A 24,923-nucleotide genomic window follows, 5' to 3' on the forward strand; every position below is an offset into this window, starting at 1 on the left:
TGAGCACACTCCTGAGACCTCTGTATTTTGCAGGTCTCAGTACCTTCCACTTGACCACAAAATGACTACTAACACGATCTATACAGCTCTATATATTTTCAGACCGTTAGCTTTGGCGTGCGCATGCGCGCGTTCCTCAAATCTGAACCTTCACGTGCAATGAGGTGAGCCGGGGTATCGCTAGTCATCACGGCACCACATGCCTATTCGCCACCTTTATTTTGCAAACAGTTGCAATCTGGTACTTTGTCCCAACTCAAGTCAACCAACAGAGTGTGATAGTCCCAGAATGCATTGTTTCACAAAAAGAAAGCCGAGGCCTGGAACATGGTGTCTGTTGACCTGGAACTATGGAGTATCCATGTGGGTCTCACAACGATAATGTACTGTTTCATCCCTGTACTTGCATCAAACTGCGTTACACCTTCGCTCGACTCTCCCTCTTGGAAAACACCGTCTTGACTCGTGAGAGGTCAAACTCAACTTCAACCTGATAATACCATCCACCCCCACCCCAGCCGGGGCCCCGGCACATTCCTGAAAGGATTAACGTACTTTGTGTTTTAGCACCTTTCCCCTTCCCTTCAACTTAGCTGCTCGTCCACGCGGCTTATGCACAAATAGAGGGGTGCAGAGACACACAATCGCCCCTAATGCCCCCCTCCCAGGCCGGCAGGCTTCTGAAGCCCTCAGATCTCCCCACTGGAGGTGGGCGACGGAGGGGGCCTGCGTCAACACACCTGTCCCTTGGAATTATCGCCGCGAATCAATCTGTCACCCCGGGCCCCGAGCGGTTCATTACCTCAGCCCTGTGCGGCGGGTGCTGCCCGGGCCCCCGGGGCTCTCAGATAGGTAGGCCTCGGCCTGGCTCCGAATGGCGGCGCGCTCCCACGAGGGCGAGCGCGAGGCTAATTACACGTCAACACCGGGGCTGCGACAACACGGCCTGCAGGCTCGGAATAAATCTCTCTCGCAGGGGAGGACATCTGATGTTTTGTCTGCATGTTCTTACTAACAAGCAGGAGGCATTCCTACGCGCTCATACGTTTCCAAAGTACACTGGTCACATTTTGCCGCCTTCTACGCTTGAATGTGCGCCTTTGAACGCCATTCCTTTCACAGGGGCTAGCGGGCGCTGTCTTTTTTGGGAGAGACGATAAGTCCTTCAGTCTAAATATTAACTCCCTTAAAAAAAAACACCCTAAAAAAATGGCGTCCCCCTCAAGTAGATGAACACCCGCCCTTCCTGAGGTCTACCAACCAAGAAAATGAAAACATAATATTATTTAAAAAAGTTTCACAATAATGGATTAAATTTGGTGTTTTGGCTTCAAATGTATCTGCAGAGCGCCTTTTTTGAGCTCGTTAAGTTGGGCGAGAAATAATACATGTTTTCTGTACTGGTGGGGACCAATGAGGGTTACTATGGTGGGTATCAAACTCGGATTTTTTTAAGCTACGTTCAAGAGTATATTTTGGGAAATAGAAAAAAGTTTGCCTACCCGTACAAGCTGCAAGAGATGGCCTGTGTTCAAGCCAATGGTCAGTGTAGTGTGGGCCCTCGCTCTCCTTCTGGAGGATCACCAAGAAGGGTGCTCCATCCTTTTCGAATACCATTGGTGGTGGATTTAGGCCAAGTTAAGCAGTAGTATAAAGAAGAGAAATTGTTAATTTTTTTTGTGACTCACAAAGCACAAATAGGTATTTTGAACATGTTATGTCTCCATAAATTCCCCCTGGAAGACATGAAGTTGGATAATCTGCACAGACTCCGTTGTGAAGTGCTTCTTGAAAAAGGTGCAATTATGGGATGAGGAACATTGTGTACTTCTTCTCCATAGCCCTTCAAAACCCTACAGTCCGGATCAAACCTTGCACCCGGGAGTTGTAAGGGATATTGATTTTGGGTAAGTGAATAGTGGTGTAATCTTCAAAGTTACAATTTCCGGTGGGATGCTTGTCCTAAAAGCTCCCTCTGGTTCTTGGATGATGCAGTTGAGCTGTTTACACATTAAAACGTGGGGAAAGTTGAAGCCTGCAGAACTTGGTCTGGGGATTTCCCTGAGCAATAACGTGCTTCTTGTCTTTAAATATCATGGTTGCCAATTCTGTAAACCTGTTACTTAGCTAGGCAAAGGAAAGTGAACAAGGATTTTTTTGTCGATCAACTCAGTCTTCCACCCTTACTTGCCTTGTGGTCATGATGCTGATTCACAAAGGAAGGAACACAAAGCCGATATTCGACGATTTAGAAATTCTAAGCCAGAAAGGCATTTTACTTCAAGTTCCACTATACTCAATATGACTCTTCAATCCCCTCCATGATAGATGGTTGCAGACAACTTTTAGAACCTCTTTACAAACGATTGGGAAGAAAAATGCCTCACTGGAGGCAAAATGTAGACCTCTCTATACATTCTTTTAAGCCCTTCACTTCTTTAATCTAATTTTTCAGATTGGTGTGGGTTTTCTGTTGCCTCAAACCGTTCCTTGTTGTTGGAAATCATTGAATCCAACTGATATTGATGTTATTTTTGTGCCCCATCTAAATCAATTATTCAAACAATCCAGCACGGAATCTCAATGAGCTTTCATCCTCTACAAATCTCACATTTCTTTCCAGATAAGGGAGGGCTTCTGGCACCTTCTGCACACCTGCATATACTACCTACCCCCTTGAAAGACGAGTCGGGTCCTAGATCCGGCTCAAATGAGGAGGGAAAAGATTCAGAGGCAGAACTATTAACTTTGACCTGTGAACGTGCCTTCATCTGTGTCGCCTTCTGTAGGATTTCTCTATATAATAAATTTCACTGTGTGGCCATCGTGGCTTTCAAAAGTGTTAGTGAAGCTATATCTGTGCTTTTCTGGAAATTGTGTGTTGTCCCTCCTACTTTAGAGAACTGAGAAGGAGTCTCTTCGTCCTCCCCCTCAAAGACATTACTATTTAACAGGTCATGGGCCAATGATTACTTACAGCCTTCTTTGATCAACCCATCATTATTCAGATGAATCCCCTCCAAACACTTGCTGTGCCTTGAGGCTCAGTTGGCTAAGAAAGCAACATCTTGAAAATTGCCCGTTGCCAAATGGGTGTTCCTTGACCCGTCCAATGTGACCCTCCAGAGGGCCTGCCACTGGCTCCAATAAGAAAGATCTGCAGGTGCCTTATAATACAACTATGTGGCTGTGACGCACCACAAAATGCTCTGCCTTTGGCCATTTGATGGCATCATTCCATTCTCCTCCTGCTTCAGGGACTGTGATGTGCTTTACCCCATCCTAGGTAAGCATTTACGTCTGCTGCCAGCACCTCCAGCCCCAAGGAAGGAATGTCAGGGGTATTTTCCTCTTCTCTAGGTCTTGCCCTCATCTTTAAACACGATGTTAAAGTCCCTGTCTCTGAGAGACAGATGTGAAAACATGAATCATTTTGGGTATCACCCATCATGATACCCACCCTGTAGTTTGAGGCCGCATAAAATGTCTTTCATTGTGGAGAGGAACCTGTTTTTTCGGGTGCTGGTGCACCTCATGAACCAAGTAATGTGATTGGGAAGAGGTCCGTGTGTGGTGTGGTGGGTGGGGGAGGGTAATGCAATATTGCTATTGAACACATCAATGACCACAGAGTCAAGAGTGCACTTCATTCCCTAAAATGGGAGCTAATAATTAAAAGACAAGCTATTAATTATAAAAACATGAATTTAGTATACCATTTCAGCCAAAACTCAAACTACGTGATTCATGCTCATGATATACATATACAGTAGGTACTTCAAACCAGCATTGACAAAGCCAACAAGGCTTGCCGTTTGGACCTATTGATTTTACCAATGCGGTTTGAGGGGACTGCATGAGGAAAGGCAACAGAGAGACAGAGCAACATGGAGTGTGGGCTCTTTAAGAAAAGGTGAAATAACTTTTGTAGCTAGGACACAATGGAGAGAACCACATTGCGGTGGGTCACGGAGGTGTTGCGAGCGGAAGCACACGAGGGAGAGAGCAACATGGAGTGTGGATAGCTGGAAGTACACCAGCCACAGAGCAACACAGAGTTGCAGGGGCAGCAGTTACAGGGGGAGAAGCACACAAGGAAGAGAGCTACACGGGCCATGGAGGTGGTGGGTTTGTAGGGAATGAAGCATGAGAGAGAAAGTCAGCTACATGGAGGGTGGAGTTTTTTTTCAGGGTGAAGCAAACAAAGGAAGAGAGCAACATAGAGCGCAGGGGGTAGTGATTTCCAGTAGGAAGCACTTGATGGAGAGCGCAACCGGGAGAGCAGGACGGCAGATGTACTTTGAGAGCAAGGAAAGGACACACAGCGAGAGCAACAAAGAGTGTGGGCATGGGATGGTTTCGGGGGGGGGGGGTGAGAAACACATAAGGGAGAGATTAACAAGGATCACAGGTACTGTTTGCGGGGTGTTTGGCACACAAGGTAGAGAACAACATGAACTTCAGGGAAGTCATATGGAAGGGAAAAGCACACGAGGGCAAGAAGGGAAAACCTAAAGAGTGCTTAACCAAAAAGATTAAAAGTAGTTCCTTAAAACTGAGCAGTGGGAGATCACAAGTCAACCAAGCAAAAGGATTTGAAGAGGCTATGCTCATTGGAGAGGCAAACACAAGCTGGATGAGATGGAAAATTCGAGCCATCCATTAAGAACAAGCAAACAAAAGTGGCACTAAAACCAACCAATGGGTAGCAAAGAGCCGGCTGTTAACCCCTGTAACTTCTTGGTAAGCCACAATAGATCTTTCACAGCCAAATAGCTTCTACTGTCTTGTAAGCTCGACCTAAAAAGGACCATGATGACTGCATGTAAACCCTCTGGTTATTATCTCAGCATACGTGTTTCAAGTTGTTACAGGTTTACTAAACGGGAAGAACATGGAGAAGAAAATGAGGGCGCAAAGAAGAAGCAATATAATTCCACCAATCATACCTTCTAGAAGTGACACCACACATTTTCCCTCCACACCTGTACACAGGTTCTACAGGCAATGGCAGTGCAATAGATCTGTCTACATTTACAAGGAGCTCAGCCCAAGTGCTGGAACAGATAACTTTCATGAAGCCCTTTCCAGAAAAGTTTGAAGCCTATACTAAAGAAGGCAGGAAAGGGTCATGTCTCTTACAAAAGGTATCTGCTCAATGAACCCCTCACAGTCTTTCAAGGAGTTGGACACCGCCATGATGGAATAGTGGGAAAAGTCCCCCAAATTACAGATCTATGTCTTTTGTTTCCAGTAGGCCCATGGTAGTCATCAGCAGCAACCAGGTTGGTGATGTAGGAAGTTTCTGTCTGGTATACAAGAGTGGATGGGGCAGGCATGCGCAAAACACAAAATCACGTGAGGCGAAGGGATCATTTGTTCTCTGAATCCAAATGAATATAGCCATTTAATCAAACAAATTAGACTATATTCTTCCACACTGAAATGAACAAAAGCACTGCCGACAGCCATTTGCAAAGCAATGCAATTACTACTGGGTGGTGGCGAAGGAAGGCAAGGCTTATTTAGCTGTATGTGGTTTCAGCCTAACAGGCATTTAACTGGCCTCTGTGGTTATTGTGTTACACAGGCAGAGCAAACAAGACAGTGTGCCCGATATACAGTAAAGCCCGGCTTTGGGTCAGACGCTTGTGTAACCCATTGAGAATTTTGGAACAACACTTTTAAAAAGTATGTTTTTCTTTAGAGTCTAGTGCCTTCCTGGCACAAACAGCATGATCTCATTCAAGAAAATGCTAGCAGGGCTGTGGGAACCAACACCCTTCACGTGCTGCACACACCCACTCCCACACGGCTGTCACTCAGTGTGCTTTTATCTGACATTGTGCCAAGAGGTAATGAAGTACGCACTCTCCAAAAACAAATAATTCTCTAAAACGTTTTGGTCTCCGTGGCAACAGGCCGGAAAACCACCACAGAAGCCAACAAGACTAATAAAACGAGAGCGGGTCAAAGGGCGCCCCATTTTTTGAGACAATTTCCTTGAAAACAACCAGTTGTCAAAGGTCACACATGCAAGCATCCTCTCCAGATGGACACGTCACACACGGCTAGATAATGCTCATGCTAGACGCAGGATTTTTACAACAATGATTTAAATGCCAGTATAAATATTTCCTTGAAAACTTATTAAAACCATTGGAGAAGATTGTGTTTGCAGTCGCCTCTCTTGGACGCCCCGCTCTCTCTATAGCACGATCATAGTGCAAGGCACAAGCATCCGCAAAGAGGTGGAAAACAAGTGCACACAAAAAGTCAGTACTTTACTTAATTAACTCTTCTGTTTGGGATCTGTGACAGGCTCAGAAAGAGTGTAGTCATAGAACTTTCGCAACCACCACAAACCATGTGCCTCCCTGCAGGAGGGCTGTGGGCACACGTCTTACGCCCTTAGCTAGACCAGCCTATGTAGGCAAAGTAGTTTGCATTGCAGATCCTGTAGTTTTGCTTTCCTACATGTCCCAGCATGCAGTGTGTTGACTTGAAAGGCAGGAAGGAATGTAACCACATCACGTCATTTCACCTTTAAATTACCGACAATCCCATACGTATTGTGGTTCATTTCAAAACACACTCATCCCTTTAACTTTATTTTGCGTCCGCCAGTTTACCAGGGCCAGACATTTCCCACCGCCGCTTGTACATGGAAGGAGCAGATGAAATGAGGGGGGAGGGGCATATGCCAAAGGCATGGCGACCTCTTTCTCTGGCCCAGTCTCCCTTCCTGTTCCCCGAATGTTTGTAAAAGAGACCACCATTGTTTACAAAGAGGACGAGAAACGGATTATGCAACAGCTAATGTGTGAGTATGCAAACCAGCGAGCCAGAGAGACAGACACACAGGCTTGTCACTGTGCATTATATTTCTGAAGTGTGATGGGCACCACGGCTGCCAGCCCATGCCACTGTGCTGCGTCTGAAGGACGTCTGTCTGTATGAACTGCCTGCATCCACCCTATTGAATACAATTAATTAGACGTGCAAAACATACCGGGGATAGGGCGCTCTTTATGAGGCGTACGCTTTCGCCAGATAGCTTGCCCGATATATTTTTAACTTCAGAACTGTCCTATATTAAATTCGGAATATTTGCCCGGAAATCGCGAGCGCCGTGTTTGGGCGCTTATCTGGAGCCTGCCACGCATCTCTCCCTTCCCAACACACACATCCATCAGTGGTTACTCGGGAAAATAGCCGCCACTCACTTTGATTTATACAGTATTTGCAGACATTTTCCATCGTGGAAACATCTTGGTTTAATGCACCAAAATGCTAGGGACCTGGCGGTCTCGTGAAGAGTGACAAGGACAGAAATATCCGGAAGTGCAGGGCAGGTTTCAGGCATTCTGCAAAGCACAACACATCCTGACCTTTTGAACTACTTCGGTGTGACTTCCAATCACTGACGATCTTTGTGTCACTGAATATCTCGTCAAAGAGCTGCATGTGCTTTTTGTGGCCTCGAGTGATAATGTGAAAACATTAGGCAAACCTACAAGTACCAGAATGCAAAGTCTAAAATCAGGACTAGCTACTCATTGCTGACATGAGACCTCTGAAAGCGAAGTCGCCCTGCGAAAGACTGAACTCTGTAAAATCACTTGTTGGTGACCTTCATGTTACGTCATTGCATGACACATATCAACACTTCACAAATGCACAGCACAGTAGAGATCATATGTTGTTCCTGTCAGGCCAGAGTTTCTCATCTAGTCGTATTTTACTCCCTGGCATTCGGGGACTTGAAGTCTTGCACTTGTGACTGAAATCAAAACTACAAATACCAGGTGAGCCAAATCTGCTAAAGGATCTTTCATGCTTTTGGGTAAGTAGCAGGGCAGGCCCCAGAGTCATAGTAGTGTAATTACTTGACTACTATTCAACTTCCGGTCTGATGTATTTCGTGCTTATGAGTGTGCTCAGATGTCACGGATGTGGTGTAATCATTTTGTAGCTGTAGACCGCACAGCACCGAGCTTTAAGTTGAGAAGTGCTGGGTGCTGTTGATGTGGTTATTGTCGTCAGAGGGTTGCTGCATAGGCTGTTTGGGCTTCTGATGGGCTACCGGGGTTAGGGTTTTCTATTGGACTTAAAGATTAGAGCTTTGGCTTGGATTGGCTGTTAGAGCTAGCTAGGGCTGTGATTGGTTAACAGTGCCAGGTCTCCCATTGGCTCCAGGGTTAGGGTTCTGATAGGTTACAGCTAGGGTTCCATTGGCCAATAGGGTAATTTTAAGCATAGGGCTCACGGTGTTTCAGCCTGGGCATCAAGGCTAAGGGCGGAGCGGACAAGGGCAGTTGCCTGTTTGGGCCCGTTATGCCTAGGGCCAGAGATGCTGCCCAATTTTCACTTACCATCTTAAACCCTCCACATCCACCAAAATCCAAACACAATATCGGCAAAGGCGGTCTACTCATGCACCACAAACCTCAGGCAGATTTCAATGCGTATTGAACCAATACACAACAACTACAAAACCACTCCTACACACAATTCTACCTCAACTACAACACCTGAATTCTCACACAAAACACAGCTCTGTCCTATGCCGCTCACACATCCCCAACACAACGCCACATACATAACTTTAATGCATTCACACTCCGTGTTCAAACAGAACACCAGCTCTATCCTCTACTTACTTCTAACAGATTCAACTTTATCATGACAAAACCTATGCCGAGCCTTCCATCACACTATCCACCAACACCCGCCTCCTCCTTTTTCCAATTACACAAAAATATACAATCCATACACACCACTTCACCACACACATTACCTATTGCAGTCATCAAATCTAACACAAACACTCATAATTCTTGTCGATCCCCTCTTACACACCACATACTCTTCTCGCAAACACATCACCACCCCATACTATTCAAACACCACTCACCAGCAGTACTCCATACAAACCTTTCACCGAAAACCACATCAATATCTCCTCTCACTAAATCCACAAAAACAAAACAACATCTCAATATATTATTTATATTCCTTGCACATATACTCCCTTACTATGAAATCATGTATCTATATATTTATTATTTTAGTCTTGTCTCTCGAAAGCTTTACTCTGCCCCACCATCACCCGACCCCTCTATTCATTTTTCCTCTATCTTCACTCTCTCTCATCCCAAACCCCTTCTACTGCTATGATCTCCAAAGTAACCCTTCCTAGACTCTTCCCTTCACTACACCTCCTGGCTCACCCCAAACATCAGTTTACTACTATGATCTCCCAAACAACCCTACTAAATTCTCCCTCATGTTATCTCTAATTTGACTCATCCCAAACCTCATTTTTTTCTTAGTTTGTCTTTCTCCCTAATCCCTTTCTACGTGCTCTTCCCTCCTCCATCTCTCCTTTACTCATCCCGGACATCAACATACTACTATGATCTCCCAATGAACACTTCTGTTTTTCTTACTTCTTGTAAACCTCCATTACTCTAGTCAATCCAACTAACAGACTCACATGTCTTACGCTCAAATTAACTCATACCGCCCTATACGAATACTATACTCCTATTTCCTTATACTAATCCACCACTAATCGTTTTGGGGTGCGGAGTAGTGTGCTACCTACTGCAAAAAACGCTCAACGCCTCCAAAGGGGTAGTAAGTGCTATATAAATACAATTACAGTTTTTGAAGAGTTTAATTAGGTAGCAAGCATCTTCGCGGATGCATGGCCGGAGATATTCCCTCATAAACAAGGGTGAGCTGTCACTGCCCAGAAGCCTCGAGTCACGTGACTTACTTATCCTGGGATTTTGAATGCACCGTTTACAATCTTGGGAGTCCTCAAATGCGAAACAACAAGTTCGGAATGCAGCCAGTCGTTGGTTAAAAGCTGGGCTGGGTTAAACTGTCACCCGTGAGAGAGGGGGGGGGGGGGCAAGAGGGGCTTTGAGTGCCAAGGAGATTTCTTCCCACCCCCTCGTTCTGTGCGTCGAGTGCCTTAAAGGCCGAAACGTGGAGGGCTGGGAGGAGGAGTGACTGCGTGTACCCCGAGTCAAGGATGCTTAGTGGCTAAAGTGCGCAACACTTTCTGCAAATGCAGGTGTGGCAAGGCAGGAGAACCCTCTACGGGGGGTCAGTGGACTGCAAACTGCACAGGGCACTACGAACAGGACGCGCCTCTCCCAAGGAGGTAATATCCCTGGTGGGGAGGGGAAGTAGCCGCTGATCTGGCCGTCAAGTCCTTGAATTCAAAGCACTGACAACTTTGTCCCATGGACACTGAAACAATGCAACCCCCTTGCAGAAGACTACAACACAAACGTCTCCTGCTTGTAAAATACACCACTGCAGCGTCAAACGTCTCAGAGCATCCAAAGTCCACCCATATGCCTTAGTTAATCAATTACACACAGTCCCGGAAGTGCATACGCTGCAATCGAAATCCCAGTAAAAGTTGACACAGACGACAATGAGATTCAAATGCCTTCTGGGATGAACTACAGTAAAGCCGGGCTGGATTCGTCACCACCGTGCAAGTTCCCAGATCCCCCCCGTACCGCGCAAGTTTACCTTTACCGTGGCGGCGGCGGCGTGCTCACGACCCGCTCCTCTCTCTCCGGGCTACAGACAGTCCCAGGAGCCCCCTCGCCGTCCTGCAAGCAGCAGACAGACAATCCACCCAAACACCGCACAATCCCACAAGCACGTGTGCCTCGAAGCGCTCCAAAAGTGAACCACGCAGAGGGGACAGGCAGTTCGCCGGCTCCAGGCTGGGGGCGAGCTGGGAGGCGGCAGCACGGCGGGAGTAAGTGCGGGTTCTCTCCTCCCATGTGCGGCTCTGCACTGAAGGCAGGCTCTTCCCTCCCTCCCCGCAGGAGCCTCTCTGGAAGGAGGAGGAGGAGGAGGCCGGGGCAGCCCCGGCCCCCTCGCCTCCTCCCCACCCAGGCACTGGAGTGCACTGATTGCTCTGCAGCGCAGTCTCCGTCGAACGGGCCTGTCACAAATCAGGGCGCCTGACAGCCCGTGCCCGCTGTTGTGACTTCTTTAAGTTGTTACCTGGCTCTCATTTTGGTTTTCTGAATGGATGGCTTCAGGTAAGTTTGCCTCCCGCTTCTTCCCGGGCTGCCTCTGCCTGCACCGGGTTTTGCATCGGCTGGGCCCCCACGGAAGCAGGTAACCCGAGCCCTGCCTAAAACGGAGAAGGCGAGAAATATGCTGCTTGTAGGCACAGAATTCCTGCTGCTGATAAAAAGGCGCCCGCGATGAACGACAGTGTAAACAAGCCCTTGCAGGGCTGTCTCACAGGCTTCAAAACTGCCAGAAGCGCGCGTTTTTAATCTACGTATCGCAGATAATGGCGGGACAGCATTTTTTCAAAACCAGAGGGGACATATAATTTCGCAGCAAAATACTTAAGAGACTTCTCTTAAAACAGCAAGAGTTGATGAGTGTGCTGTTCTAAGACGCTTTACGTTTTTCACAACTCCAGTTAGGCATCCATGCGCTATATGTTTTTCTCTTCTCCAAGAAGTCCTGTTAAGTGCTTGTGTGTTTATCTAGCTTGTACACATCTGGGAAATTTCTTCAAAAGCGCACAGCAGACACAGAGATAACGAAAGTGGCATTACCTAACTTTTGACTAGATGATTTCACACAACATGACGTAACATGACTTTTGACTTCTAAGATATAACACGAAGTGGTATCGCACAACCTTTGACCCCTAGTATCCCATTTTTTGTAACTCCTCGTTATTCAAAGCAGGCATGTGCGACATGTTACTAAGAAGGGAATTGATTACCGGGTAACGTCTACCTACTACAATTAACAAAGATGTTCCTACTGATAAAAGGGACAGACCACACTATAAAACCGCAATCTACTAACTATGCACAACAAACAAAGTAACCTCTTACTTGGCCACCCAAAAGTACTGCAGCGCATCGCCAGGGGTCGGACCTGCTGTATAAATGGTACACGTTGTTTGTGCACCTCTGGGTGCAGGCTGTGCTTCTACTGGAGGGTTGCACCGTGTCACACACACCCTCTTTATGGTACTACCTACCTTCTGTCCTATTGAAGTCCTTCTCCCAGGGCGTCCGGTAAAGAGTTGAGAGATATAAGGTGCATCCTGGTGGCATTGCCACTTTTTGGGACATGAAATGGTCTTGCCTCCGACCCCTTCCCGACCTCCGCTTGCCCCATCTACCAGTAGGTATTTCCAGTGGCTGCATCCTCTGTCGCTCCTGAGTGGAACCAATATATCACACCCATGGTGGCTTAACAATTCCTCCAATGGGTTTGTTAACTGTTGTTCCGGAGATGAATCCACTAACTTGTGTGTATCTGAGTGAAGCACACCACTGACTGCTTCTACGCTTGATACTGTCAACACTACTCTGCATGCTTCTACTACATCGTTTGACCCATATGCACCTCATCCAATTTGTTGCCCAAACTTCAAACAACACCCTTCCAACCATGTACTCTCAAAAGCTCCCAGGACCCCAATACCATTTGGAGTGCTTCAGATTCCCACCAAGGGTATCTATCTATCTATCTATCTATCTATCTATCTATCTATCTATCTATCTATCTATCTATCTATCCTGTGTATCTTTCTTCACTGAACAAACTACAGTTAAAGTGGAGTTATGGGTAGGATTGGTTATACTCCCGAACATGTATTTTGAAAAAATCATAAAAAATACACTTAGTATGGGTAGCTTCACAAATTAAAACCACAAAAAACACGGACATTTGTAAGTTATGGTTAGCTCTGCAGTCCAGAACTCGCAGAACAATCATGCAAACAATATCTCATACTCCAAATGCAATGCTTTTGACATAACAATATTTATACCAATGAGTAACCACCCAAAATCCCAACATCATTACATCACAGCACAAAGCATTTCAATCACTAGCTTTCTTTGAGGATCTAAGGATTAACCAGCCAATAAAGGGGGTGGGATAGTTTTTCAGAACAAGACTCATTATAACAACAAGATCTTCAGCTAACAAACATACACTGCACTGTACCAAATTTCCCAGTGATCTGACGAATTCTGTTCATAAAGAGATACTTAACTGACTTAAAAAGGCTTCAATGAGTCAAACCTTACTAAAAACGAGTTGGCATATCTTAACAAATGTGGCTATTTAATTCCAGCTTATTACACTTGACCCAAAATAAATATGAATTGCTCTAAACTTCCTTACATCCCATTTTTGCAGGTTATCAATCAATTCTCTAACTTCTTGCTGAATATATAGATTTTTAAATAAAACCATTTGTTCCCCATTGCCGTTCCTACATCAGAGATAGTAAGTCTGTCAGGAATGAAACTGAAGGTATAGATTTTGACAAATCCATGGACCTATTGCTAACTGTGGTCACAGAAAGTCTTTATAATAACCTTCCCCATGCCAAAGCCCTTTAAGTCTTCTATTCATTCTTGGATTCCTATCCCAGACCACATAAGATATCTACTTCATTTATGATTGATTGTGTTAAAAATTACTCTGAAACATAACTCTTTTGTTTTTGACACTTTTTTTGCCTAAAGTAAAGGAGTAGCACTTGGAACCATTTTTGCTGCTAATATAACACGTGTTTATGTGGCTATGTTTGAGAACTACCATCTATCTCAAAACCAACCTCTTCAATTCAAATGTAAGAAAATGGTTGTATTACATTGATGATTGTATGATGATCTGGCAAGGACTACTGATTAATTTACATTCCTTTCATGAATGGCTAAACATACAAAACACAAACCTTCAATTAACTTTAGAACACAACACTACTAACAAATATTTTCTAGATTTATTGATCGAAGAAGACACAGATGTTCATCCCTGAAACATCAGAGACAATTTACCATATAAACAATTTTATGGCTCCGGTGCAACTGTTCTTAAAAAAAACAAAAAACTGGTTACTTCAAAAAGGCAAAAATCGTAGCCTTGAAACTTATCATATCCTACCAAAATATTTCTCAAAAGCATTTGGCATAATACCTGGTATTCATTGCTTACTGTGAAAGAAAAGAAGAAGGATCCCCATTTGGTGTGTGTTACCACATTTTGTACAGCAGGTAATGACATCAGAAACAATTGTTTTTAAAAAAAATGGCGTCAGTTACACACTTAGAATTTTGAATTGAGAAAATCTTGTTTTAATTTAAAAGAGGTCCTAATTTGCGTGACAGATTAGTACGAGCTTGCAGAGAACCTCGTAAAAACACTGTAACACAAATTAGGGGTTTGGAACCATTCTGGGGCTTTACTGTTGTGGTAGTTGCTAAGCATGTAATAAGATATGCGCTATGAAATTTTATATTAATGGCAGATTCAACATTTTTCGAATTGGGCTACCAAAACTGTCCATATGGTTTGTTTTACATTGGCAAAACATCACAGGAAAGTGAGCACAGTATCTTACAACACCAATCCAGAATTAGTTGTGATGTATCGAACGCACACCTGGTTGAACATTATGAATAGAAAAATTAGCTAGAATATGAAATGAAATGTTGTGTGCTCGAAGAGGGCAATTGTTTTAACAGGAAACATGGTGTTGTCCAATTACTGATGATAAAGGAGAACAGGTGGACCTGGCAAGCAAACACTTTCATAAAGTGTCTTAACTTGGTAGTTGAATGTTACTTCCCTTGCCACCCTTAAATAATTGTCCTAGATTTTGTTATGCATTTTTCCTAGTATTGTACCAGCAAGATGATCATATTCTGCACCTGTGAGAATGCCAACACAGTCACAACGTCTGCAAAGAAAGAGTCTTCTGGCTAACTGAGATAATAATTGCATATCTCCAACTCCAGCACACCTATCAGAGAATAGGGCAGGTCAATGCAGGAGAGGTTTTAGAGAGGGATCCCAATTTAACGTCAGTGAATGAGATGCAGCTGGGGAGAACCTGTTGCTCTATGTAATAGACATGAAAGAAATAACATTACACAGCAAGAGAATTCTTTAATAAGCCTGGGTGGCCTCACGTCAACATTTCTAACCTATGACTGAAAAACAGCCGGTTCTTTGCTGAGTAATGTCAATTGCATTTCAAAGGTGCTGTCACGCCTGCCAGTCCTCCGATCGGATCGTGCTGTCCACATAACACGCATGCGCGAAGGGAACGGGCTAGAGCCAAAAGCCTGACCTGCCTGCATTACTTGGCTTCGCGTTCTAGTGTTTCTGTGTTTCCGTGCGAGCACGTCACTTCCGTGGAAGCCGTTTCCGTTGTTTTGGAGCCGTCCCCCTTACGGCAACTTCTACTCTCTGAAGCTCGTTCCTGATCCTGTTTTCTAGCCGGCCGCCGTCTGACGGTCCTCGTCTGTCTGTTCAGACACTCGTTTGTTCACCTCATTCACTGCCCTTAATTTTCCTTCGCTATCTTGAGTCCCTAAGTGGTTCGTCCTTCACTCTCCAGCAATTAGGACAGAACCAAGTTTTGAAAGCAATCTCCCTCCTGAGTCGGCTGTCTTCTTTCCGAACCTAAGGGGGTCCTAGGCCTGGGTATTTGCGGTTCCGCCCGTCGGCTGGACACTCGTTGTTCCGCCGGCCGGACGGACTTGTGGAGCGCTGGCTTGGAATCGCCCTGAGGGATTGTGGGAGTTGTAGTCTGCCAGGACTGTTATCCTTTTATTTTATGTTATTTCTTTCTTTTGGACTCACTGGTGTCTTATTGGAGACTGGCAACCGTCACAGAGCGTGGGCAAGAGGAACGGGTAAAGTGCTATTAGCGCCATATTTATTACTATTACCCTGTAGCAAGATCGTGAGTTCTTACATGAGATTCATTGTATTTTCAGATGAGACATAGATCATTCGCATTGCCCCACATCTGAAGTCAGAGTCCCTAATATTGGTACAGCTTGGTAAGAGATTATTGTTTACTGTCATTATATACTTCCTACGGCAACCAAGAGAGCTAATCGTACTTTATTGTTGTAGATAGGCATCACGTCTGCATCTAATTTCTGGTTCAGTATTGCAACATATGTCAATTCAACTAGTTACATACGAATCTCTCACTATTTTGTAGGTAAGATATAGCATAGGGTTTCATGTTTATTATCTGTCCATTGTTGAATTGCATTAACCTAACCTATTCCTTTTAGTGTCAGCCTTCACCCTGAGGGATACCAGCCCGAAGAGTCCTGTTTTCTTCCCCGACTTTCCTTGTTTTGTTCCCTCCTTTCCCTCCATACCACCATTGCGTTCTAGTGCTTGATAGAGGCAATAGGTGCAGGGGGGAAGGGCTGGGCTTGTCGGCGGTTCCTGGCACTCCTGTGGAAACGACGCTTGGATCCTTACAGGTGCTAAATATATAGCTAGTATACACCCTTCCTTTTCCTCTCATCTCCTAATACTGGACATTTTCCCCATGAAACGTGTGTGATCAGAAAGAAATGGATAATACCCGAGTTCATATACATAACAGACTTATAATAATTAACCTAAAAGGAAAGAGGTCGGTTCACTGAAGAAAGAGTTTTTTTCCGCTCTATAATAAGAGAACCTCAGTTGAACACCATTTGTTAAGCGATGGACCATGTAATCTTGAATATATGACTTTTTCTCAAATCGCCAGTCTTCAGAACGCAGAAAAAACACAGAAAATTGCAAACTTGGACAATGGGTTATGTTGAAGGGGGTGTAGAAACTGGGGCAGAAGATGACTGTAAACATCCTCGAGTGCTGTCAGTTATTTCGTATTTGCTTTTCAGACCATTGCCTAAAGTTTACAAAGAATAGCCCTTTAAACTCAGTCTAGACCTGTTCAACTAGAACTTCTTAGTTATTGCTGGACTACACATTTCAAACCAAAGAGAACATCTTTCACAACACCACTGGACAGAGTCGGACTGGGAAAGAAAATAGACCCTGGACCCAAAATAAAAGTGGCCCCCATTAGTGAATCAGGTATCTTAAAAAGTGGCTATTGTTTGCAAGCTGGGGCAGTTTTTAACTTGTAAAACAAGCTGCATAAGTGTTTTAGAAAATATGGGAAAGTGCATGGATTTGATCTTCCTCCAGGCAATGTTTGTTGTAATATCAGGGAAATAAGCAGTAAAAAAACCCCGGCCCTTTTGACCATAAAACAGGCCCACAAACAGACAAAACAAGCATTTACGCGAGCTTAAGCTATTGGCATTGTAAATGACAATGCATTTGATCTATGTTTTAAAAAAGAAAACATAAATAAAAGACATTGTCATTCACAATGCCAATAGCTCAAACTCGTATTGCTTTGCCAATGGTAGGCATCATGGACAAAGGGAGGGAGGGCGGGGGGTGAACTAGGCATGGACAACTGGAGGGAGGGGGGTAAAAAAAGACAGGACAACAGGGTGTTAAATAAGGCCTGACAATGGGAGGGAGGTCAGCGGGGTTAAAGAAGGCACGGACAATGGGAGGGGTTAAAGAAGGCACGGAGGGGAGGGGAGGGGGTAAAGATGGCACCAAAGCACCTCATGCCAGCCTAGCAGTAAGAAAAACTCAACAAAGAAAATTAACAATCGAAGTAAAAGGGCCAGTCGCCATGGGAGGTGACAAAGGAAGACGAGGTGGTACTAAGGAGGGAGCATATTTACGAATCAGAAGCCAGCATTTAGGAAGGACAAGGCAACAAGCCAATGGCAAATATGGGCAGGGCTTCTATTCCCTACTCCACTACAAGTCTCGCAGAGCAGTGCATGCATGCTGAATCTAGGCTCGACTAAAAAACGGCCCAAGTACTGTCCTGTAAGACCAATGTTATTTCCTGGGGGTTCTCTAGTGAGCATCTGTGTGACGAGTTGATATTCATTTGAAATGTCATGGGGAATTCTGAAAAGGAATGTAAAGGAGAAGATCATTGGTGGCTTGCACCCTTGCATACAGACCTCCAGGACAACTCACCGGCCTCAGCAAAGCCATCGCGGACTTCATCACCCTGCTGTCCATCGAATCGGAATACTACATCTTCCTGGGAGACCCCAACTTCCACCTGGATGACACAATCGACACAAGCTCCACTGACCTCCTAGAAAGGCTCAAGTAGGCGGTCTCTAGCAGCTAGTCACGGACCCTATGCACAAAGCAGGCAACACTCTGGACCCCACATTCACACCCAGCAACAGAATCAAATACCACCATTCCTCAGAAGTCAACTGGTCGGACCACTCCATCGTACACTTCACCATCGTCTGACCTGCCTACCCGCCCCATAGACACAGTGCCCCCTCTCACAACTGGTCATAGGTTACCCAGCAACAATGGATCGACGCCCTCAGACCCACACAGGCCAAAGATAACAGCAACGTTAATCGGGCAGTACAGAACTTCAGTGACTGGATAACCAGCACCGCTGACTGAGTCGCCCCCGCCAAACCAGCCAAAACACACAGACCCTCCAAACAAGCCAGATGGTACACCACAGAACTCCACACATAAAAACGCAGGTGCACACAACTTGAAAGAAGATGGCACACCAGCAAAAATCTCACTGACAGACCACCTTCAAATCAGCCCTCAACGACTACCACCGGCGGATCAAAGCTGTGAAAAAAGAGGCCCTAAGCAGCTGAACTGACACAAGGGCCAACCAAACCAAGGAACTCTTCACCATAGTGAGAGAGTTCACATGCCCGTCAGCCACTGAAGACGTTACCCCCGCATCACAGTAACTCTGTGATGCTCTCGCTGACCACTTCCACAACAAGATTGCAACCATCTATAAAAAGTTTGATCCCTGACCCTCCAAACTCCTCAGCCACTGATTGACCACCACCACCGACCACCCACTCACCGCATGGGAACAACTCACCACACCGAAAACTACCAATCTGATGAACACCATCCACTCTGGATCACCCACCAACCCCTGCCCCCGACTCTTCAACCTCGGAAAAGAAAAAATCAGCCACCAACTCGCCACCATCCTCAATATCCCTGGCCACATTCCCCGACAAGTGGAAACACGCCGAGGTCAGACCACTCCTCAAAAAACCCTCCGCTGACCCAAGTGAGCTACAGAACTACAGCCCCATTTAGCTACTTCCGTTTCCTGCCGAAGTCCTGGAGAAAGCCATAAACCCCCAACTCACCAAACACCTGGAGAAGTACAACCTACTGGACCACTCACAATCGGGCTTCAGAACCAACCGCAGCACAGAGACAGGCCTGATCGCCGCAACAGACGACACCCGCACCCTACTGGACAGAGGAGGATCAGCCGTCTTGATCCTACTTGACCCCTTCGCAGCCTTCGGCACCGTCTCCCACCACACACTCATCGAACGATTACACCAGGTCGGCATCACAGATGACGCACTCAGATGGATGGCATCCTTCCTCGTGGGACGCACTCAGAAAGTCTGACTACCCCCTTTCACATTGCAAGCCAAGCACAACATATGTAGCGTTCCCCAAGGCTCATACCAATACTCTTCAACTTCTACATGCCACCACTCATAGACATCGTCAGATCACATGACATCGACATCAACATCACCTCCTATGCCGATGACACCCAGCTCATCCTATCACTCTCAGCCGATCCCAATACAACAAAGACTAACTTCCACAACTGCATGAAAAGTGTCTCAACCTGGATGAGGGAAAACTGCCTCAAGCTCAACACAGACAAGACGGAAATTCTCATCTTCAGCAAACACACTGCCCTCTAGGATGATCCCTGGTGGCCTTCAGAACTCGGACCCACTCCCTCGCCAAAAGACCATACACGCTACCTCGGCCTCATCCTCGACAGTGAACTATCCATGAAACGGCAAGTAAACGCTGTATCCTCAACCTACTTCCACATGCTCCACAAGATTTTCAAGTGGCTACCCATCAGCACAGGAAGACAGTAACGCCGGCCCTCATCACCAGCCGACTAGACTAAGACAACTCACTCTATGCAGGCACCACCTCCAACCTCATGCACAGACTTCAATCGATCCAGAACACAGCAGCCAAACTGATCCTCAACCTGCCCAAGAGAACCCACATCACCTGGCATCTGAAGGACCTCCACTGGCTTCCAGTTCAGAAGAGATGCCACTTCAAGCTACTGGCCCATGCCGAAAAAGCCCTCCACAACCAAGAACCTGCCAAAATGAACTACCGCCTGCACTTCCACTGACCACCCAGGAGCCTCCGATCCAGACACCTCATCCTTCAGAGATCCCCTGCATACTCCACAGCTGCACCAGAGGAAGATCTTTTCCCACCTCACCGTCAAAGCTTGGAACACCCTCCACCTCTGCACGGCACCCTCACTCGCCAACTTCAGGAAGGGGCTCAAGACCTGGCTATTTGAATGAGCCCGACAGCAAGCACTCGAATACTCTTGGAGATGACAAGCAGCGCTATACAAATATTACTTGATTGATTGATTGCTGGCTTTCAGCTCCCTGCTTGTCTCCAATTAATTTAACTCAATAAAGAATTCTTTACTATTCACCCTGTCGAGAGAGTGTGCAGTAATTTCACTGGCGACGAGGAGAAAACTAACACTGTTGTCAGGGAGGAAAGCACCCATTCCTAGGATCAGCAGCACCAGCTGCTGGGGTTTGAGCTTAATCGTTGAAGGTGACACTGGTGACAGTGGCGTCTAATGTCAACCAGACAGTTAAAGAGGACCAGTCCTTATTACAATTATAAGGCAATGGCACGCGTATCGGCAGGAACTCAAGAGGCTAATGTCAGCTGTAATCATGCACCGATGCTGATCGTGCTACATTTGTTACCTAGTGACTGACGGCGCATTGTTTTCTGCAGTGCAGCTGCAACCTGTGTCGTTCATAGCAGCGACTACTTGTTTTAGAAACTAAGGGGTCGATTAGGATCGCGGACGGACTTGAGTCCATCCGCGACCTCAGAGGAGGAGGTAACGTACGCATAGGCTGCGCTGTTCCCTCCGTGCAGATTAGGATTTGACCGCCAGGGTGGCGGTCACATCCTCTATCTTTAACATTGCGGCGGGTGCAGCTTCAAGCTTCACCCGCCGCAATGTTAAAAATGCATGCATCGCATTTGCGTGCACAAAGCGGCAGGCACCGTGCGGTGCCTGCTGCTTTGTGCACGCAAATGCAGGGGGGTACCATAGGTACCCCCCATGTGCACACCCAACCCCCCTTCACCCAGGGGGCCTGCAACGGGCCCCCGAAGTGAAGGTCCGTATGCTTTTCCACGGCGGAAAAGCCACCGCGGAAAAGCATACATTTTACACCATCCTAATATGGCTGGCGGTGTCTAATAGACACCGCCAGCCATGTTAAAGCTTTTCCGCCGCGGTCAGAAGGCGACCGCGGTGGAAAAGCTGCGGACGGAATGCCAGACCCACCAGCCATCCTAATATGGCGGTGGGTCTTTCGAGGCTCCGCGGCGGTTTTCCCGCATCCTCCGGGCCGGCGGCGACTTCCGCCGGCCCGGAGGATGCGGGAAAACCGCAATCATAATAGGCCCCAAAGTTTGGCGGCGGTGTTCAATAGTGCGTTGGAGCAGCGATATACAAACCAAAGTTTGAAGTGTACCTTTTATTAAAGCATTCTTTCTATGGAAGTATATACACATAGCTTTTTTAACTCCCTGGTAAAGGAACTCATTTGGAAATTCGAACTATAGCGCTCTTTTCTGCACATTTAGAAACCTGATATTTTCTACTACTACATTCACACATGGTGCCTTGCCATGCATGGGATGAATGCGCTAAAACAGCATTTTTAAATTCCCTAGGGGAGCCTATCATTGGATGGGAGGATGGAAAAAATGCTTATGTGAAAGCAGTGGGGGGGGAGACATTTTTATTGCTTCACGTAAGTTGACACTGCTTAAGCATTGTTTGGGTGTAGCAAGGTGACACATCTTAAAACATTTTCCATCTTTGCCGGAAAAGGATGATGATGAGTCTGAGTGGGATGCGTATGACACAGCACTGTTGAAGATAGATCAAAACTATGGGAATAGAAGGAATGAGGTGGTAGAACGGTTTAAGTTTTTAAAAAAAAGACTCAAGTCCCAGATGAATCTGGAGGCAATTTTGTAGCGGCATTGTGGTTGTTAGCATCCCCTTGCAATTACAAAAGTTTTTTGAATGACATGTTTCGAGATCAGATGGTGCAAATGGTGTGACAAAAGAAATCAAGAAAAAACTTTTTAATACGGAGAATTTAACTCTACAGACATTGCAAAAAGCGCAGAAAATACTGAAGAAGTACTGAAGGAGATGGCGGCTGGTGACTCAAGAAGAGTAGAAAGCCTACAAAGGGTTGTTGCATAAAGTCGATGGAAAAGAAGGAAACAACTTTTTTTTTTAAAAAAGGAATAGCAGTCTACTGAATGGGAAAAATATTTTTTGTTTCAAGTGTGGTTTGAAGAGGCACATTGCTACTGACTCTAGTTGCCACGCCTTCGGTCAGGTGTGCAGGAATTGTAAAATGAGGGGACATTTTCAAGGGTTTGTAAAGGGAAGGAATAAGGGGTCTGTCGACATTTTAGATGAAGGAAGTTCAAATGATATGCCTGAAGAATTTCTGTTACTACTTCAGATAGGGATCACCCCTTCTGTACCATCAGAATTGATGGGGCCAAGGTGCGTGTAATGGCCGATTTTGGTGCACGTTTCACATTGGTTGTAGAATAGTACCTTGGTAAGTTTCCTGGTTGGGTATTAAGTGTCCCAAATATTAAGTTGAAGGCTTATGGTAATAAGTCGGTTGATTTGGCGGTTATTTTGAAGGTTCACTGAAATGATTTGGTGGGTTATTTTGAAGGTTCACTGGAATTCCAGGGAGTCAAAACTAAGTTGTACATTGCCAAAGATGGTTCATGTCGTCTGGGGTGGCCACAGCAGAGACTATTAATAAAGTTGGATCCCAACCACCCAGATCTGGTTCTGGGAGCACGGGCAGATGTGAATACAGTTGACAGCAAGGTGTGGGAGGAAATAAAGTTGGGTTTGCTTAAGGGATTTGTGCACAAAATTGTTTTGAAGGAAGGTGAGTGTCCTAAGATGCATAAGCCATGCACTGTGCCTATAGTTATGAGAGAACCTTTGCAGACGGAACTGCAAAGATTGTGTGAAGGGGACATGATTGAAGAGATCAAAGCCTCCAAATGGTTGGCTACAGTTGTTTGGCAAGAAAGGGCAACTGAAATCTATTGTTATGGGTATATCTTCGTGATCTCAATAAGACCATTTGGGTGGATCATCAGCCTCTGCCCAACATTGGTGATATATTGTCGATGATCAAGGGAGCTAAGTGTTTCTGTACATTGGATTTGTCATCTGCATATCCTCAGATCTCTTCACACCCAGATTCCAGGCCGATTACATAATTTATTACACCGGAAGGGGCCTATTGGTTCAAACGCATACCATTCGGGCTGGCATCGGCTAAGGCGGTGTTTCACAGGGATATTTATTTATTTAAACTTATAACGCGCACAGCTACCCACAGTGGGTTTCCCGGCGCTAGGGATAGACTGGAGAAAGAAAAGCAGGTAATAAAGATGGAAATGATACATCAGACAGAACACTCAAAAAGCAAAGTTTTGAGTCCCTTCCGGAAACAAAGCATGTTTGTCTCCAACTTTAAGGTCACCGGTAAAGCATTCCAGAGCTTAGGGCCCAGGTGGGAAAAAGACCGACCACCCATTTTTACAAGCTTAAACCTTGGAATGATGAAATCGCCATTCTCGGATGATCTCAGCATACGGTGAGGTTTATAGGGTTGCACCAAACTCTGCAAATATTTAGGCGCCGAGCCTTGCCTGATCTTAAACAGATAACACAAGGCTTTAAATTTAATGCGACTCGGAACTCTGAGCCAGTGGAGATCGCGCAAGGCGTAGGCAGCAGAAGTTCTTCTTGGGACATTACGGAGGAGACGGGCAGACGCATTTTGCACCACTTGAAGAATTTTGGTTGTTGCTACGTCAGCTCCGAGATAGAGGACATTACCGTAATCCAGGCGGGAATCGACCAACGTCTGGACAACAGTTCTCTGGGAAGATATGGGCAGCATCCATAAAATTTTCTGGAGCCATCTTAGAGTAACAAAACAGATGGCAGCCACCTTTGTAGCCTGCTGTCTCATGGATAGTTTTTCATCCACAAGGAATCCAAGATTATGAACTACTGCCGCTGGTTGTGGGAGCGGCCCCATATCACTAGGCCAATGCTGGGGGCCCCAGAGATCTTTATTCTTGCCCAATATCACCACTTCCGTCTTTTCCCCGTTTAGCTTAACACAATTCCTCTGCATCCACTCGGCTACAAGCGATAAACCGAGCTTCAAAGCAGAGGGGTTGTTCCCGTCTTTGCCCGATAGGGAGAAGACGATTTGGGTGTCATCGGCGTAGGAAAATAGCGTCAACCCTGCATCCTCCACGATAGTAGCCAGGGGTTTGATATAGATGTTAAACAGTAGAGGGCTGAGTATAGACCCCTGGGGGACGCCGTGTGCCGATGGACAGATGGTAGATGCTGCTGTCGCTGAAAAGACCTGGAAAGTACGCCCACTAAGAAAGGAGGCAATCCAGGCTAGTGCAGAGCCTGCCACTCCTAGGGACCGGAGAGAATTCAAAAGAATGGAATGGGACACGGTATCGAACGCGGCGCTCAAATCCAACAGGATGAGTGCAGATGTTTCCCCACGATCGATACCGTGTCGCAGACTCTCCGTAACTCCAAGGAGAGCAGTCTCGGTCGAGTGATGAGCTCGAAAGCCGGACTGGGATGGGTGCAGAAATCCCGAGCTCTCCACAAGATGATTTAACTGAGTGTTAATGTGTCTTTCCAGAATCTTCGATAGAATGGGCAGCAAGGAGATGGGTCTAAAATTAGACAAGTTGGAAGTATCCGCACCTGCCTTCTTCAAAAGGGGCACCACCATCGCATGTTTCCAATCCTGGGGTACATAAGA

At 45.9% G+C, this 24,923-nt stretch overlaps 1 protein-coding gene across 4 annotated transcripts in view; it reads right to left on the reverse strand.

The window, feature by feature from the left end:
- The window catches only part of TNS3 (tensin 3), an 851,445-nt gene that overhangs the window by 565,742 nt on the left and 260,780 nt on the right, over window positions 1-24,923 (reverse strand). The window contains exon 1 of one of the 4 annotated variants that reach the window (XM_078688179.1): window positions 10,558-11,201. The exons of 2 other annotated variants lie outside the window; for them this stretch is intronic. The gene's annotated coding sequence lies outside the window, so the exon portion shown is untranslated. Of the gene's footprint in view, window positions 1-10,557; window positions 11,202-24,923 lie in introns of those variants that run through there. One more of the 4 variants, XM_078688180.1, reaches the window with a different exon arrangement.

The sequence above is a fragment of the Lissotriton helveticus genome, chromosome 4_1, assembly GCF_964261635.1.
Source record: "Lissotriton helveticus chromosome 4_1, aLisHel1.1, whole genome shotgun sequence".
NCBI lineage: Eukaryota > Metazoa > Chordata > Amphibia > Caudata > Salamandridae > Lissotriton > Lissotriton helveticus.